The 4,496-nt window shown below is 41.1% G+C and overlaps 1 protein-coding gene across 6 annotated transcripts in view; it reads left to right on the top strand.

The window, feature by feature from the left end:
- The window catches only part of RAPGEF6 (Rap guanine nucleotide exchange factor 6), a 266,305-nt gene that overhangs the window by 88,781 nt on the left and 173,028 nt on the right, over positions 1-4,496 (top strand). The gene's annotated exons all lie outside the window — the stretch shown is intronic.

Here is a 4,496-nt window from a genome sequence, read left to right as displayed (position 1 = left end):
ACCTGGGAGTTGTAGTGGACAATAAGCTGGTTATGAGTCAGTGTGCCCTTGTTGATAAGGCTAACAGCATCCTGGGCTGCGTTAGTAGAAGTATTTCCAGCAGATCAAGGGTAGTGATTATTCCTTTCTGTTTGGCACTGGTGAGGCCACATCTAGAGTACTATGCCTAGTTTCGGGCCCCCACCATAAAAAGGATGTGGCAAGTTGGAGAGAGTCCAGTGGAAGGCAGCAAAAATGGTTCAAGGGCTGGGGAGCATGAGTTCTGAGGGAACTGGGCTTATTTAGGCTGGAGAAGAGAAGATTTAGGGCGGATTTGATAGCAGCCTTCAACTACCTGCAGGGTGGTTCCAAAGGATGGGGCTGGACTGTCCTTAGGGTGGCAGATGACAAAACAAAGAGTAATGGTCTCAAGTTGCAGCAAGGGAAGTTTAGGTTAGATATTAGGAAAAACTTTCTCATGAGGAGTGTAATAAAACACTGGAACAGGTTACCCAGAGAGGTGGTGGAATCTCCATCCTTGGAGGTTTTTAAGACCTGGCTCAACACAGCCTTAGCTGGGATGATCTAGCTGGAGATGGTCTTGCTTTGAGCTGGGGGTTGGGGCCGCCTGAGGTCCCTTCCAACCCTTGTTTTCTGAGATTCTGATCGTCTGTGGTAATCTCTTTTGGAACTAAGTGTAGAACTCATTGCTTCAATTTAGTTTTGCTCAGTTTATCTGAAAAAAATATAAAGTATCCACTGCACGAATAAGCAAAAAGCCTTTAAAATTAATCAAAATATCTCCCTACATCTGGAAAGAGTTCATAAGAGGGAGAGATTATCTCCATTCCCTGAGGGGTACTTGGATATGAAAATGATGAGCACCAAATAGTAATTAAAAGTGATCTGTTTTTAGAAAGGAAAAACACATTGACATGCTTAGAGTTTGAAATGAGAATCTAAAGACACATTTGACAAGTTCTGTGTCATGAAAATGGTCCATTTATTTGGAAAAATATCTTAGTCTAGTAGCTTAAATTTTCATTTTATCTTTTTTCATTCTGAATAGGTTTTAGGGGGTTTCAAAACATTGTATTCCTTTAATCCTTTTCCATTCCTAAATCTCTTATTTAAAGCTGAAATTATCTTATGTTTAACCATGCTACTTACACAATGTTAATGAATTCAAATATTCATAAATTAGGACATTTCAGAAATAAGGCTACCTGTCCTGTGTTAATGTTTCCACTTGGTCTAGCCTCCTGACAGTCTGTAATCACATGATTGCATGCTATGCCTTTCCATGTGGCTCCTGCCACGGTTAGTGGATGGGTTGGGGTAGGTCATTGCAAGCAATAGCTCCTTAATACTTATTTTCATCATTCAGTTGGCGGTCCAGTTCTTATTTACTGTACATAATGCAAAGCTGTTATAACAGAGTTATTCATTTACTTGTGGCATGTCCAAGGATGCTCATGCTCATTTCTTTGGTACTTCACTGCCTCAAAATTACTAGCAAACCCATTTTCTTAGTGAGAAGAGCAGTATCTCTGTTACACTTGGGAAAGCTGAGACAAAGAGTTGGCAGGGGCCAGTCTGGCAGAGCTAAGATTAGTGCCTGTATTGTCCTGACTCTGAAACCTGTACTCATTCCTCCAGGTTATGCTTGTTGCTAGACGTACTGAGGGTTCCTACCGAGAGAGTATGTAATTGTCGATGTCCAGCTCTGCATGTCAGAGTCCCTGTCTCTCAAGGGAGGCACTTAAAAATTGAGGACAAATAATTGGTGATTATCCATTCAAAATTGGACTTGTTTTGCATCACATAAAGAAGATTTGGCAGGAATAAAATACCATTCTTCATAGTCTTTGTCTTAATAACAAAATTTCATCTTATTCCCTCTCTACTGCATTAGTGCTACTGCACTGGCTTGCTGCAGGAGAAGGCTGTTATCCTGGGGTTGGGTAGCTTGGGCAGCTTCAGCTACATTCTGGATCGAGGTAGTGATGAAGAGAACCCACAAGAAGGGGAAGGAGCTCCTTTCCTATGCAGGCTGGGAATGGGCCGGTAGGGCCATGTGCTGGATCTAATTCGGATGTGTAATTTCTCATGGAAGTGGGGAAAAATTCCCTTCTACTTCTGACTATTATATACAGGTATGCTGTTAATGTCTGTGCCAAGTACCTTTTTTTTTTTTTTTTTTAACTGCGTAATATGATAGAGCCCAATGTGGTCTATGTACTTGTCTGTTGCAGTTGCATACTTTTGCACACGTAGAGGCAATGTGATTGCTAAGATCTATATGATGGGTAACTAGGATGAGAGGAAAATAGTAAATGCTAAACCCAGCTTAAAGGCGAGTTAAAAAAAAAAGTATTGAAAGATCTTGTCCATCTTTTTGTCATTATTAAATATAGTCTCCAAGCAAAGCACATTGCATTATAAATTATTGGCAAGTAAAAATAATCCTACCCAAAGAATGTCTGTCAAAATGTTTCCATTTAATTTAGAAAAAAACAAAAAGGTAGTTGTCACCAACCCTAAAAGAAAGCTTTCTGTGGAATGGAAGTCTCCTGAGTTTGGTTAATTTAGGAATTTTTAAAATACCTGACACAGAGGCTTAACTCTTAATCATGTTATTCAGGGTCCATGCACTGTATAGCAATGAGGGACTACATTTCACAGCAAGTACTGCTGAATTCTACAGGAGCTTTAATTTTATTGTATTCTCCTGGAATCCCCTTCAGTTGAAAGATCCCCTAACTTGAAAGGTATCTTTGCAAATTCTAGGCAGTACCCAGTAAGAGCTAGATGATGATGATGATAATTCCAGAACACAGTTAAGAAGAATATGGTTTCTTCTTTTACTACCACAACAATGTTTTATAAACATAAAGTTATAAATGTATAACTTAGGAAACCTTGCAAAATTACCTGCCCTTTAATTTTACTATTTGATTAGCATCAGTATCAGTGTTTATAGTATGACTAAATATGTTTCAGGAAACTTGTTTTTATAAATATTCACAACTTCATTCTTAAGCATAATCAAATGGCTAACAAATTCCAACCCAAACCAATTTGGCATTCTTATCCAATGAGGACACGCAACAAAATTATTGCTGAGTAATTTACCCTGAATGTTTTTTGATAGTAAAAGTAAACATACAACCGGCTATCTCTAATTGACTGCCAGAAGCAAGTGCTAGTTCAGCCCCTGCCTGCTAGGTGGTGTGGGGGACAGGCAGTTTACATTGAAGGATGAAATTGAGTAGGGAAATAGATAGACACGCATCACGTCCTACATAGCCACTGTCTCACAGAACGAGGTTACTTTGCTTTTCTGGGTGATAATTTTACTTTGGTTTTGACTGATTTATAAATAGGGTGTTAAACCCAGTTCACCACACAGTAAATGTGTTGTGCATTTGTAGCCTAAGACTTTCACCAATCAAGTGAATATTTAAACTCCAGTATTGGTTAGTCAATCTTCAAGTGAAAGTTCTGTGGACAGATGGATACGTTGAAGATCCTCTGTGTTGTAAATACGCCTTTTCTTTCACACATGCTATGCCAATAGTTATGTAAATGTAATCGATACTAGTGGCCATTACCTTTGTAATTCTCCCCAGAAGGATAAACAAAATCCCTTGCCTTGAGTTAATTCTATAGCTTACTCTGTTCCCACTCTAATCATTGTTTTTTCACTATTATTGCTATTTTTATTTTAAAAGTGTGGTAATTCTAGCAAAAAAATCAAACAGACCAGCCCTCTCATCTGAGAGAGAGCCACTCAGCTTTCATAGTACAATCAATGGCATGGTCAATAAACTAACTAAACTTGACCTTATTGACTTGCAAAAATGAATCATTTGGTCTTCATAGTTCATAGCAAGTTTCTCATATTGGAATGTAACCCGTTTATACTAGGCCTGTGCGAAGTGGCAAGTATTCTCTTCGGATTCAGATTCAGACAATTTGGAGGGACAGTGATTTGATTTGAAGATTCGAATCACTGTCTTGATTTGATTTGGTTGAATCGGATCCTAAGATTCGGCCATACACTAAACAGGCAGCAGTCCTCACCACGTTGAACACAGCTGCCTTCAGCTAGTAAGTCTGTTGTGTTGGGCGGAGGGAGGAGGGAAGGGGCGTAGGGGAGGGAGGGTTTGGGACTGGAGCTGGAACAAGCTGCCCAGTCAGGGTGGGGGGGCAAGGGACTTGGGGAGGGGGTGTGGGATACATGTGTGACAGTGCTGGGAGTGGGGGCTATACTCTGCTGCCACTTGCCCCCTTCTGCTTGAAGCAAGCTGCACCTGCATTGTGCCCCTGCCCCCTGCCCTGGCTGGGCAAGTGGTAGCAGGTCATAGCCCCTGCTTCCAGCGCTTCTGCGTCTGCATCCCTCGCTCCCTTTCCTGAGTCCCGTGCCCCCCGTACCCCGGCTGGGCAGCTTATCCCAGCCCCAATCCCTCCCTCCGCCCACCACAACAGACTTACCAGCTGGAGGTAGCTGTGTC

The sequence above is a fragment of the Gavialis gangeticus genome, unplaced genomic scaffold (genome assembly GCF_001723915.1).
Source record: "Gavialis gangeticus isolate Ggan-Ray unplaced genomic scaffold, GavGan_comp1, whole genome shotgun sequence".
In the NCBI taxonomy this organism is placed as follows: domain Eukaryota; kingdom Metazoa; phylum Chordata; order Crocodylia; family Gavialidae; genus Gavialis; species Gavialis gangeticus.
Note: the sequence above shows the minus strand (reverse complement) of the source record. Positions and strands in the feature narration are given on the sequence as shown.